Here is a 14,754-nt window from a genome sequence, read left to right as displayed (position 1 = left end):
CTGGACAGACGGGCAGCTCACGCGGCGCTGGACAGACGGGCAGCTCACGCGGCGCTGGGCAGACGGGCAGCTCAGGCTTGCCGAGGCGCACTGTAGGCCTGGTGCGTGGTGCCGGAACTGGTGGTACCGGGCTGGGGACACGCACCTCAAGGCTAGTGCGGGGAGCAGGAACAGGGCATACTGGACTCTGGAGACGCACAGGAGGCTTGGTGCGTGGTGCCGGAACTGGTGGTACCCGGACTGGGAACACGCACCACTGGGCGAGTGCGAGGAGGAGGAACAGGGCGTACAGGGCTCTGGAGACGCACAGGAGGCTTGGTGCGTGGTGTTGGTACTGGAGATACTGGGCTGGTGCGAGGGGCTGCCACCGGAGGGCTGGTATGTGGAGGTGGCACCGGATAGACCGGACCGTGAAGGCGTACTGGAGCTCTTGAGCACCGAGCCTGCCCAACCCTACCTGGCTGAATGCTCCCCGTAGCCAGGCCAGTGCGGRGYGGTGGAATAGCCAGCACTGGGCTGTGCTGGCGAACCGGGGACACCATGCGTAGGGCTGGTGCCATGTACACCGGCCCGAGGAGACTCGCTGGAGACCAGATGCGTTGAGCCGGCTTCATGGCACCTGGCTCGATGCCCACTCTAGCCCGGCCAATACGAGGAGCTGGGATGTACCGCACCGGGCTATGCACACGTACAGGAGACACCGTGCGCTCTTCCGCATAACACGGTGTCTGCCCGTACTCTCGCTCTCCACGGTAAGCACGGGAAGTTGGCGCAGGTCTCCTACCTGACTTCGCCACACTCCCCGTGTGCCTCCCCCCAAAACATTTTTGGGGCTGCCTCTCAGGCTTCCTACCGCGCCGCCTTGCTCGTTTAGCCAACTCCATTCTCCTGTATCCCTCCTCGCACTGCTCCAGCGAATCCCAGGCGGGCTCCGGCACTCTCCCTGGGTCGACCACCCATCTGTCTATCTCTTCCCAAGTAGTATAGTCCAGATCACGCTCCCATGTCCAGAAATCCACAACGCGCTGTTCCTCTCTTTCACGCTGCTTGGTCCGATTTTGGTGGGTGTTTCTGTAACGGCAGATTTCCTCSTCTTCGTCTGAAGAGGAGGTGTAGCAGGGATCGGACCAAGACGCAGCGTAGTAAGTGTCCATGTTTTAATATAATCAAGTAAATCTAACCGAAAACAGTCCCGTGTGGCACAAACACTGACACAGAAAACAAACACCCACAAACCAACAATGAAAACAGGCTACCTAAATATGGTTCCCAATCAGAGACAATGAAAAACACCTGCCTCTGATTGAGAACCATATCAGGCCAAATGACAAACCTAAACATAGAAACACAGAACATAGASTGCCCACCCCAACTCACGCCCTGACCAACTAACTAAAGACAAAAACAAAGGAAAATAAAGGTCAGAACGTGACACTACCTCATGAAGCTAGTTGGGAGAATGCCAAGAGTGTGCAAAGCTGTCGTCAAGGCAAAGGGTGGCTATTTGAAGAATGTCAAATATAAAATATATTTTGATTTGTTTAACACTTTTTTGGTTACTACATGATTCCATATGTGTTATTTCATAGTTTTGGTGTCTTCACTGTAAAGAATTGTAAAAATAAASAAAAACTCTTGAATGAGTAGGTGTTCTAAAACTGTTGACCGGTAGTGTATATATATACTGTATATAAAAAGGAAAGAAAGGCACATAGTATGAGAGGAGATTATATATGAGTGAGTTTATTTCATTTATGATGGCTGAGATGGAGGTATTGTGCAAATGTTCTAGAAACAGAATATCCATTAGTTTAATCTGTGCACGTTTCTGACCCACTGGTCTGCATTAGATCTTAAAGTGCAACTGTACTGTACAAATCATCCATCKTCATCATCATCATCATACCTTGAAGGTGACGCTGGGCTGTTCGTTGAGATTGACCCTGGTGATGACCCTCCCAGATCCCTTCTCCACGTCAAAGATGCTACCGCTGTAAGGTGATTGGTCCTCGTCCACTCTGTAACGCACCAGACTGGCTGGAGTACCCTGGGACAGAAACACAGGGGCAAGACAGACATGTTAGGTGAGTGAACTCCTCTATTTTATGTGTGTTTTGTCCTATATTTTTATTATTAATCCCAGCCCCTGTCCCCGCAGGAGGCCTTTCACCTTTTGGTAGGTCGTGATTGTAAATAAGAATTTGTTCTGAACTGACTTGCCTAGTTAAATAAAAGTTAAATAAAAAATAKAATTATTTTTACTTTTGCTATTGTATATTGCGCAAGGGGACAGCAGTGATATTTTATGAGTATTTTCACACAGGTGGGTTGAAGTAGTCTGAAAGAACTGACTTACAGTTTGCTTTACTCTAACTCTACAGTAGCTTGAGAAGCTAACGGATTCCCAATTCCCCTGACCGGGTCACGAACCTAGGTCGTGAATATGACTCATGGGTGTGTTTTCCGACTTCGCTATAGTCTCCGGCAGGTACTCTCCATGCAAGTGAACCTCGATGAACTACCTCTGCTACACTGTGACTACACGACATAGTCTCATCCCCTCATTACCAGTAGGAGGACTGCTCATCACATTACCCTTTACTGTATTCATAGATGACACACATCATCTCTTGGAGTTAAATAACACCCACCCTATCCCTCCATCCACAAATCAAATSCACTTTAAGGTATTAATGAAAGCTGGGACTTAAATATGACCCTTAAATTAKGATTAATAATGCTTTCAGATAGCTGATTATCTCATAACTATCTTTTTCAATTATACCACTTTCAAGCTCCACATTTTTTCTCCCACTTTTTTTTCTTACTGTCTTCTAATAGAAGATAATACTTCAGTGCCCTTCAGCAGAACTGAGAATGCGGGACTTGAGAAAGCCTAATGGGTTGTCTGTGCTGTAGAGTCAAACTGGGCAGAACTGAGCAAATGCGGGGGTTAGAGATGTTAGATCCCTTGGGTGATTTACTCACACAAATACATCTGCCGAAGGTTGTGAGAAATCATCAGAGAGAGCTTACGGATACACTGAGGGGCATGTGTGTAACATCCAGGCTGTGTGCGTAGAATCCGGCATTTATGTTAGATCCACACTGAGCATAATAAGAACAGAAACCAAATGCCTTTTTGTTTGGTAACTGCACACTGCACCGACCAAATATTGTAACAAAAGTGTCAGCATTCTGTCAGAATTTTTATTTCAGGTGAACATAATGGCATAGGCTAAGTACGGTATTTTGCCCAAGGGCAACCAATAAAGGCACACCATTTCAGATTCCAACACCAGTCATATGCTGTTCCTTAACATGTAAGGCCAAGCTTTGACTTTGAAATATTACTAAGAAGTAGAACCCCAGGCCATTTGGCCACTGCAGTGTGAGCTGAAAGGCCAAACAAGCCCTCAGGATCAGAGACCATGCACCTATTTAAAATAAACATTTGTAAAAATGAGATTATGTCCTCACCCCCATTTCCATTCCCCTATAAACTGTGCAGTTCAGTATCAACATTTCCAGTTTCCACATTTGACATTCAATGGCAGGTCTCATACTGGTTCCAAGACAGCAGTACTATGGGGATTGCCTTGACTGTAGATACAGTAACATCTTACTATATCTACTAGTGCTTTCAGGTTTACAGCAACTCCCCTTGTCTGGCTTTTTGCTCACAGACCATAAATATTTTATGCCTTCTGCTGGGGAAAACACTCACCAAAAATTGAGATATTTACCACTTTGACATCTAAGAAATGTATGTTGGGACTAGGGATGTGGCGGTCATGAAATTTTGTCAGCTGGTGATTGTCAAGCAAACAGCTGCCGGTTACACGGTAATTGACTGTTATTATTAACATAAACACGTTTAGCATCTTGTGACTTCCATGCATAGCCAACAAGCCACTGATGCAGACCTTTGAAACGTCTACATTTTAAAAAGTCTAATAAATAAATGTAATATAGCCAACACCTTCACAATGAATCCATAATTTATTTTAGACAGGTCTAAAGAAACATGATATGAAGAAAATGTAGTCTATTTCAGAAGAACAGAATAGCATACTCTGAGTTGTCCTTATGTTAGGCCCTGATATGGCTATGCCATATGGCTGTGGGKTACACTAGTTAATTTAGCAGACAAGATCTGATTAGAATACCGTGGCATTATTTTGTATTATTTTGTATGTGACTAATTTCAGGAAACTAGGCGTGTCACGTGTCACTACTTCACAGGAGAGCCATTTGAACGTAAACRTTTTTAAATTTGTATAAAAATGTGTTTTTTGGCAGAAATACCTTCTAGAACTTTCATGTGCCTTAATATCAAACTTGTATGCAATCTGTAAATACAAATAAAATTGTTATATTACGAGCCTAGTTGGTTTAGCCACAGAAAAAGTGAGGAGCCTTCCCTAGCCATGATTGCCTGAGTTAATGGGTGGGCTGGACAAGCCGAGAGATGAGTTCAGATTGGTCTGCCATGTAGCACGCTTCTGTCTATAACATGAACTGGTCAGTATATGTAGGTAATCCTTTCTAACACAGCTTTTATGAAATATATTACATAGTAGAACTGAAAAGGTGTTGCTCTCCACTTTCTGCAGGACCAAGTTTTGAAATCAGTGGAATGCACAGTGGAATTAGAGTATGATATTCTGCCGTTTGATTGCAAATATGCAGACGGAGTTGAAAAGAGAACACACAGAAGGATGTTGTATAAAACACCTCTCCGGATAACATCTTCAAACTAAGGCAACCATGGCATCCGTGACAGAGAGGAAGAAGCATCCATCCATGTATACGGGTAAGATAGTCTAGCTAACTACATTTTCAGATATTACATATTTCTAATTTTGTCAGAAAGTTGTTTTAATTTCAAGTTAAAGAGTACTGTTAGCTAGCTAGTTAACTTTAGCTGGCTGGCTCGCAAGCTAACTGTCATGACTGTCCTGTAAGGATCTGTCACGGCCGTTGAAAGATGAGGACCGAGGTGCAGCGTGGTGAGCGTACAGTTTCTCTTTATTAGAAACGMTGCCGACAAAACAAAAACAATACAAAACAAACCGTGAAGCTAAAGGCTATGTGCCCTAAACAAAGTCAACTTCCCACCAAGACAGGTGTAAAAAAGGGCTACCTAAGTATGGTTCTCAATCAGAGACAAACGATAGACAGCTGCCTCTGATTGAGAACCACACCCGGCCAAACACAAAGAAATACACAACATAGAACATAGAATACCCACCCCAACTCATGCCCTGACCAAACCAAAATAGAGACATAAAAAGGATCTCTAAGGTCAGGGCGTGACAGTACCCCCCCCAAAGTTGGGGACTCCGGCCGCAAAACCTAAACCTATAGGGGAGGGTCTGGGTGGGCATCTATCCGCGGTGGCGGCACAGGTGCGGGACGCAGACCCCGCTCCACCCCTGGCTCACCCCACTTTGGTGGCACCTCTGGTGCGGGGACCCTCGTCGTCAACCCCGGACTGGGGACACTCGTCGCCGATCCCGGACTGGGCACCCTCGTTGCGGACCCCGGACTGGGCACCCTCGTTGCGGGCCCCGGACTGGGCACCCTTGTTGCGGGCCCCGGACTGGGCACCCTCGCTGGGGGCTCCGGACTGGAGAACGTCACTGGAGGCTCTGGACTGGAGAAAGTCGCTGGAGGCTCCGGACTGGAGAACGTCGCTGGAGGCTCCGGACTGGAGAACGTCGCTGGAGGCTCCGGACTGGAGGCCTTCGCTGGAGGTTTCGTGCCATGACTCCTCACTGGAGGCTTCGTGCCATGGATCATCACTGGAGGCTTCTTGCCATGGATCATCACTGGAGGCTTCTTGCCATGGATCATCACTGGAGGTAGGAGACGTATGGGCAGTCTGGTAAGTTGAGCTGCCACAGGGCTCACCAGACTGGGGAGACACACAGGAGGATTAATTCTAGGCGCAGGCATAGGACTCACCAGGCTGGAGAGACATACAGGAGGCCCTGTCCTAGGCAYAGGCACCGGATACACTGGGCCGTAGAGGCGCACTGGAGYTCTCGAGCTAGGAGACTGCACAACCCGTCCTGGCTGGATGGTTACTTTCACCCTGCAGWTGTGGGGCGCAGGCACAGGACGCACTGGGCTGTGCAGACGCACCGGAGACACAGTGCGCAGAGCCGGCGCAGGATATCCTGGGCCGAGGAGACGCACTGGAGGTCTGGAGAGCAGGGCTGGCACAACCCTTCCTGGCTTCAATTATCACACAATATATATCGTCATATCGCCCAGCCCTACTAAATAATATACAGTATGTGTGAAATTAGTTTTGATTTAGAATGGACCATTATCTATGCACTTATAGAGCGAATGGAGGATGCTTTTCCCGTGGTTAATTTTGTGCCAGCCAAGTAGGCTATGCTCCTGTTGTAAAGAAAAGCAATGTGCTTAATATTAGAAAGTTGATCAATAAATATAGTAGGCCTAGCCTATAGAAAGCTGATGGGATCCTCCTCTTTTTAGAAGAGGCCCTCAAAACWATTTTCTCACGCAATTGTATAGCCTATAGAAATGTTACCCAACATGAGCTCATGTAGTGTTTGATTTGGTTTTCGAAAACATTTGCATTGATGTCAGAGTGACTGGAGGGACAATAGAGTGTTGAGTACCAGGCATTTAGCAGGTTTGGTAGYCTACTAATGACCATCAGCAGCATCAGAGCTTGGAGAAGCCTAGTTACCATGACTAAAGGGTCACGTGGAATTTGACTGCGGTCACGACTCGAGACAGCTGGTGTGGCGGTAATACGGTCACTATAACAGCCCTAGTTGGGACTTTCTCACTAAGGAATAAGAAACCTAATGCCTGCTTTTCGAAGACAAAATGTCAGCCAGGAATTTTCTACAACTTGTGTGTCTTTTCTTTCAAGATTTTKTGTGTTAAATACAAGCACAGACAGACAGATCATGAATAAAAGAACAGGCAGAGAGACCCTGGAGAGTATACCAACATCTGCTAGGAAAACAGGAAGACAATGACAAAACACACCAGCCACCTCATTTGACCAGATACATCAAATAGGCTAGTGGCTACAATTACTCAGTCAATTATTTTTGTATTGTTACTAGACTAGTTTATCGATATACCCTCACTCTTCAACACCTCATGCCCTTCCACAAAATAGCTGTGAATGATGTTGCATTCTCACACAAGTGGGAAAACAACTCTTGCTCTCAACAGCCAGTGTCTGCTAGTTTAGTTTCTGCCCTCCCTAAACAATCAATTTAACAATTAGTCACTGCTATGTTCACCAAAGTAACGAACCTATWACATATGGCTGAGATATAACTAAACAACTAAACAACAACAAAACAATAATTTAAATTGTACAAGACATATAACTAAGAAAAACWATCCAAGGATTAAAATAATGTAGATGTAAAACTAATTAGAAGAACTGAATATAGTGGGTTGAATGATGCTCTTCCAAAAACAARGCATTATTGACTAAAAAGATAGGCCTTCTTCGATAGACCTAAGACCTGGAATATCAAATCAAATCTGATTTAGTAACTGTAGTCTTTTCAAGTCCACTCTTATTTCTCTAAGGGCAGGAATACTTCCTGGAATATCTTCAAACTGATGACGTCACCGCCCTATGCTTCTTCACCTGACATTAGGACATAGCCTGTTATTAGAACATAGCCCCTATTGTTGGCAAAAAAATTKAACATTGCCTAAAATTACTGTAATAGCAGGCTTTGAGACCCTTATGAGACATTGTCTGCTGAGTGATCCATGGAGCTAAATGTGTTTTGGCTGTGATGTGAACTTCAGAACCTTRAATTTTCAGAAACATTAACTTCTTATGATCATTTAATTATTTCTTTTTTTATTTAACCTTTCTTTAACTAGGCAGGTCAGTTAAGAACAAATTCTTATTTACAATGACGGCCTACCRCGGCCAAACACTGGAATCGAATCAGGGTCTGTAGTGACACTTCTAGCACTGAGATGCAGTGCCTTAGAACGCTGCGCCACTCGGGAMCCCCGAGGACTTTAATAATAGMTATTCATTACACTTGATTTCCTTCAGTTCTAGTAAGCAATAAGATGAGACGCTTCCGTATATGCCTTTGTATTCTCAGCCTTTGTCTCTGCATGGAATCAAGTCGAAATTAACATTTGAATAAGTTTGAACTGTATGGTGCAGCCCAAAACACAGAGAACAGTTAATGTCAGAGATTGAATTCCATTTCTGTTCTCTGGCCCTGTTTCCCTAATCAGCTCTGCTGTGGAAAGGAGGCACAACTACAGCCCACTTGTTACTGTTCTTTCCGAAAGACAGACAGGACAGGACAGGACAGGACAGGACAGGACAGACAGACAGACAGACAGACAGACAGACAGACAGTACACATGCACAGAGAGCACAAAGAGGGGGAGGCCCCCTACCCTGGTGGCAACACTACCAGCAGGAGGTCCTTTCACACCAAGTTCCAGTCCAGTCTACAATCACTGGCCTTTTCTCCAGACCCCCGGGGAGGGTATAACGAGCAGATAGATTCGAGAAGCGTCAGATGAGGATTGTTTCTGATGGCTGCATTGTTTTAGATGGACACAATTCACACAAGAGTCAAATATAATGATGCAGACTATAAAAAAAAGGCATATCATTCAATTCTATAAAAATCCTTGCCAAAGAGACTGCCAGGGAGAGAAAGGAAAGAGAGGGAGACGGACCAGGTTAGAAAATAGACAACAGATTGAGGAAGAGATGTGCAGATAGAAGCCCCAAAGTTCTCTGCTTTTCTTACACTACTACATTTTCTGGCTAGCCATACCACCCTGCATCCCACTGCTGGCTTTCTGCAAAAGGTTTGTTCCTTGGATGGGACATTAAACCAAGGTTCTGACTCTTTTGTAGTCACCAAAGATCCCATMACARTTATTGTAAGATTAGGGGTGTTAACCCGGTGTCCTGGCTAAATTCCCCACCTGGACCCTTGGACTACCTCGGTCATCTAATTATCTCCAGCTTCCAATTGACTCAATACAACCTCTCTGCGCTACCCTGCAACTTTTGCCCAGATCACAGCTAACTTGCTCTCCACAGAATACACATTCCGATATGCTACAGCAACAATGGAAACAAACATGTACTAAACACTTTGAGAACCTCAAGACATGATGTAACTATGCTGAGCACTTGTTATAATGAAAAACAACTCCAGTCTCAAAACAAAAGAAAAGAGAGGGAGCATGTAAGGTAGAATACTGACTCACCTATGGGGCTATAAAATATTTAGGTGATTGCACTGCCAATAAACCCACCTTCCTTTGGCATAGGGTTGATGAAGCTGAACCACATTTTTTMGAGGACAAAATAACCTTGTTCTCTAGCATTTATTAGATTCCAAATGTGTCTTTGCTTTATCGTAATGGCCTTGTTTGTCCTATTGACAGAGCGAACGGGAAGCAGTAAAAGTTAGGTGAGTGTGGTGTGAGGCATTACAAAAACCTATACTGATTTCCCCCTGCCCCTGTACAGCCTCGCCTGTGATAGGGAAATCATTTCTGAGTGCAACAGGGTGTCAAAATMATGGTGCTGTATCGTGTAATTTCATTCCTCTGGTTTGCAGCCGGGAACAAATAAAAGTATATTCCAGGAAGTCGGTGTGGAACTGCTCAGCCATGGCAAAGCGAATGAAGACAGAGACAGATAAACAGAAGGGTGAGACTGGAACAGTGTGTTGTTTAACATACTTAACAGAAATAATCATCACATTAACTGTGGGAACAGAACAGATGCAACACAATCAGGTAGCTATTTTTATGAAGAGAACATTGGTTCTTGCRGGTAGTGCTGTATTTCACTATGCTGTGTAATAAACAATAATTTGTGTAATCAGCTGTGAWGCCTTAAGCGGTGAAAATCACTGTTCTCTTTAACAGMGGTTCTCAAAGTGGGGTCCYCAGAGGCACTGCATATACACTACATGACCAAAAGTATGTGGACACCCGCTCATTGAACATCTCATTCCAAAATCATGGGCTTTAAAGGGGAATGGAAACACTATGATTTAGAATGACGGCTAACTGTAAATCGTCATATTGGCATTGTTGCGTCACTGGCAGGAGAAAACATTTTGGAACTCYCAAAAATGGCTGAATTTACCGAGTCGCTCCGAGTCTGAGAATGAAATAATGTCAGTTAGGGAGCCAATAAACCTACTGAAGCCGTTCATGTTTGAGCCGATCGTTGCCCCAGGTCAATGAGTTCATTCCCGTAGCAGTAACAACACAGATATGCCGCCTGAAACACCTCAGCTAGAGGGTCGGCGTAGGCAAACACAAACTGGTGTGAGTGGGGATGCTGCCAGGTAATGGCTAGAGTAGGAGTGTGTGTGTTGGAGTGTGTGTGTTGTAGAGAGATGGTGGCGATACAACACAAAATCCCAGCGGATGGTGGCTGTATTACATCCAGTCAGAGGGTCCTGTCAGTCTGTCTGGGTTGCGATGTATTTATTGGACGTGTCGGTGCTCAATATATATAACCAGTATCCTATAACGATGTTTATCATCAGCGCTGTTTGGCGCGTTGGTAACACATTTACCTTTAGATTAGACGACTAGAGTTCCAATCGCAGGCAGCATCATGATTCATGAAATCTCATTCTAACCAATAATGGGGCGTGCTCTTTATAAATACATTGTGATTTAGTTTCGGTATCAGACTAACTTTGCTTTTTTTTGATTGCAGAGCATACAGGCTGGCAGTTTATCGCCAGTTCAACCTATGGGCACAAGAGAGAATTGGACGAGGTCCCTGCGTGTGTCGTTTCTTCCATAAAGTGCGGATAGCCAGAAGCAAAGGCATTGAGTAAAAGTTTGAATAAAACCAGTTCATTTGTAAATCTAGCCTAGCGTAAGACATAGACCTAATGCCTGCGCCTTATGTAAAAATAGCATTAGTTAGCTTGTTCACTATAACAACAGGTTCAAGCGTAACCAGATKAACTTGCTTTGAAGATAAATCTACTTTCAGTGTGCACTAATCCCGTACCCCTGTCGCTAGAGTAGTGACTTCAACTAGCTTTGGCTGCCATCTATTGTAAAGGAATAGTAACTACAATGGGCAGCTAGTCAGAGTCAAAGTAGACATTAATAATATATGCCATTTAGCAGACGCCTTTATCCAAAGCAAACTGGGTACATGGTAGTGGAAACAGATCATAGAAACAGGATAACAATTTTGATATCATAGATGATCAGTCCTCGCATCTATAGCTCTGTCTATGAATTTGAGAGTGATTACATTTCTCCAGCCCAATCCCTCAGCTTTTTACCAAAAGAGGAGCAGGGAGGCACTTTGTTATTGTTTCTACTGCTGATTGCCACTTTAAGAAGTTAAGATGCAGATTAAATACACACCAAAATATGTTACAGATACTATAAAAATGTCCCATCACTCAGACAGTTAGTGAATACACAGCATCCAGCAGAGCAAACAATCAATCAAATATATTTTACAAAAGCCCTTTTTACATCAAAATAATAACCACAGTGGTTATAGAGGGTGCAAAAGTTCAACACCTCAGGAGCAACTGTCAGTTGGCTTTTCATAGCTGAGCATTAATAGGTTGAGAGAGAGAGAAACGGGTTAAAAAATAATCCTGCGAAAAACAATTCCACTCCGATTCCCTTTATGTATGGGTGTATCTTTGAATTCGCTGTTGAATGGCCTGCTCCTTCMCCATTTTCAGAACACCATCCCGCTCCCCCAAAGTGATCGATAGTATATCTCGGCTCGCACTGTGATGATTGTGATTCTGAGCWCTCAGGTTCATACAGCGAGTTCTGGTCTTCACTGATCTCACTCTCCGTCAGCTCCATCTGTGGCGTATAGGGGCAGGTTGTATACTGATGATCGTGAGCTCAATCTAGCTGGGCCCTGAGCTCTTTAGTGATGGTCCTGGTGGACCTCTTCTCCACCGCAGCACAGGAACACTCTGGCACCAAGGGGACAGTTTGGCCTGCTGTACTAACTGTTCTTTCCTGTTGGTAGAAAACAATTAAGGCATTTATTAGGCTATAGTAATATTCAATAATCACTGCATATACTTGAAATACACAATAGCCTTAGAAATAACATGTATTTGCATGTACCACCTGCCTCCTGCACAGTCTCCTCCAGGATTAAAACATTTTCAGGGATGAAGATGCCATCTTGAAAACAAACAAACGTTTTGTTAAGACAACTGAACCCACATCAGTTGGCATTAACAAGCTACCTGTTGTATGCTTTGTCACGCACCACACCACACACCCACACACACCCACACACCACACAACACACACACACAACACACAACACACAACACCACACACACACACACAACACACACCACACAACACACACAGACACACTACACACACCACACATGTTCAGCAAACATTAGGTATGTCAACTTCTGTCTAGCTAATGAGGTTGGAGCTAACAAAACATTACAAAAACAAATCTGTCAACAAAATGTATTACAGTACTTGACTATCTGAGGTGGAAGCTAGCTACAGTAACTAACTTTACCTAATAACAGGAGTACACGGATAAACTGTGTTGCAATTTTAGTTGCAGTTGAGTTGCTTGCTAACGTTATTTGCTGGGAGGTGTAACACAAAACACTTCAGACGCAATTAGCTAGTTACCTTCAACTAGAGTTGCAACAAAGWTGTCCAGTGTCTAACGCTAGCCTAMTCAACAACAGTCATGACCGGTTAACGTTACCTCTGGGGCTCCATTGCATTGACTCGCGTCGCCTCCTCCGTTCAGTCGTTTTTGATGATGGTCGGTCGGTAACCCCTACACTAAATGTCAAACGGAGGCGCAAGCAGAGGGCTTCAACGTAGGCCTATGACTCCTTTCCATTCGGAAACTCCCGGTTGCCACATCGAACGTGCCCTTCATCTCGAAGTCTGCCTCTGCGAAATGCTGTCTGCAGATCCTGTTCTTCGATTCACTCTCAATACCACAGASAATTTGCTGATTCCTGCCAGTGAAGCACTGGCGTCGGTCCTTACTATGGCAATTTAAAATGACGCTGACCATAGCTCAAATAAACCTTGTCGGCGATCAAAAGAKTAAATATAGAGATGTTTTTGTGTTAAATGCACGTTTAGTGTTAGTGGATTGAATACATCTCTTTGTTTAGATTTACTTCCCAAAGTGTTCCATTCCCCTTTAATATGGAGCTGGACCCCCCCCCCCCCTTTGCTGCTAGAACAGCCTCCCAATCATCTAGGAAGGCTTTCCACTAGATGTTGGAACATTGCTGCGGGGACCTGCTTCCATTCAGCCACAAGAGCATTAGTGAGGTCGGGCACTGATGTTGGGCGATTAGGCCTGAGTCGCAGTCGGCATTCCAATTCATCCCAAAGGTGTTCGATTGGGTTGAGATCAGAGATCTGTGCAGGCCAATCAAGTTCTTCCACACTGTTGTCTACAAACCATTTCTGTATGGACCTCGTTTTGTGCACGGGGCATTGTCATAATGAAACAGGAAAGGGCCTTTCCCAAACGATTCCCATAAAGTTGGAAACACAGAATRGTCTAGAATGTCATTGTATGCTGTAGCGTTACGATTTCACTTCAATTGAACGAAGAGGCCTAGCCTYAYCCTTGAAAAGCAGCCCCAGACCATTATTCCTCCTACACCAAACTTTACAGTTGGCACTATGCATTCGGGTAGGTAGCGTTCTCCTGGCATCCGCCAAACCCAGATTCGTCCATCGGACTACCAGCTGGTGATGCGTGAATCATCACTCGRATTTCCACTGCTCCAGAGTCCAATGGCGGCGAGCTTTACACTACTCCAGCAGACGCTTGGCATTGCGCATGGTGATCTTAGGCTTGTGTGCGGCTGCTCGGCAAAGGAAACCCATTTCATGAAGCTCCCGACGAACAGTTATTGTGCGGACGTTGCTTCCAGAGGCAGTTTGGAACTCGGCAGTGAGTGTTGCAACCGAGGACACACAATTTCTGCGCTAGAAGCTTGAGAACTCGCCAGTCCCGTTCTGTGAGCTTGTGTGGCCTACCAATTCGCGGCTGAGACGTTGTTGCTCCTAGACGTTTCCACTTCACAATAACAGCACTTACTGTTTACCGGGGCCGCTCTAGCAGGGCAGAAATTTGACAAACTGACTTGTTGGAAAGGTGGCATCCTAAGACGGTGCCACGTTGAAAGTCACTGAGCTCTTCATTATGGGCCATTCTACTGCAAATGATTATCTATGGAGATTGCATGGCTGCGTGCTCGATTTTACACACCTGTCAGCAACGGGTTTAGCTGAAATAGCCGAATCCACTAATTTGAAGGGGTGTAAAAACAGCTGCATTGGACCTTTAAAAAATGTTTGGCCAAGGGATCAGTGGAATAAGTCTCTACAATGTATGTTCTTAACCCTGGMAAACATAGGCCTGGGAGGCTCATAAGGATATTGGTATCTACAGTACTCCACCAACAATACATTTATCAACTCAATAGTTCTTSTATTCCCCAAAAATATTTTTGGGGGGCATACATACACTGTAATTTAAGCTTTAAAACTGCAGTTCTCTCTTCCTCATGGATTTTTTTTTTGAATTTCAGGTTATTAATGTTAAAGCTGCAACAAGAAAATATTTCTCTGCCCCATTATTTCTTGAAAACTGAGAAAGAGGCGGGCCATTCAAATATTCCTTCCCAGGGCCCGAGACTGGGTTCA

The 14,754-nt window shown here is 44.7% G+C and overlaps 1 pseudogene; it reads right to left on the bottom strand.

Annotated features, from left to right (window-relative positions):
- The window catches only part of LOC111951947 (protocadherin-15-like), a 326,670-nt pseudogene that overhangs the window by 105,463 nt on the left and 206,453 nt on the right, over positions 1–14,754 (bottom strand).

Source organism: Salvelinus sp. IW2-2015, linkage group LG25 (assembly GCF_002910315.2).
Source record: "Salvelinus sp. IW2-2015 linkage group LG25, ASM291031v2, whole genome shotgun sequence".
NCBI classification, from domain to species: Eukaryota; Metazoa; Chordata; class Actinopteri; order Salmoniformes; family Salmonidae; genus Salvelinus; species Salvelinus sp. IW2-2015.
Note: the sequence above shows the minus strand (reverse complement) of the source record. Positions and strands in the feature narration are given on the sequence as shown.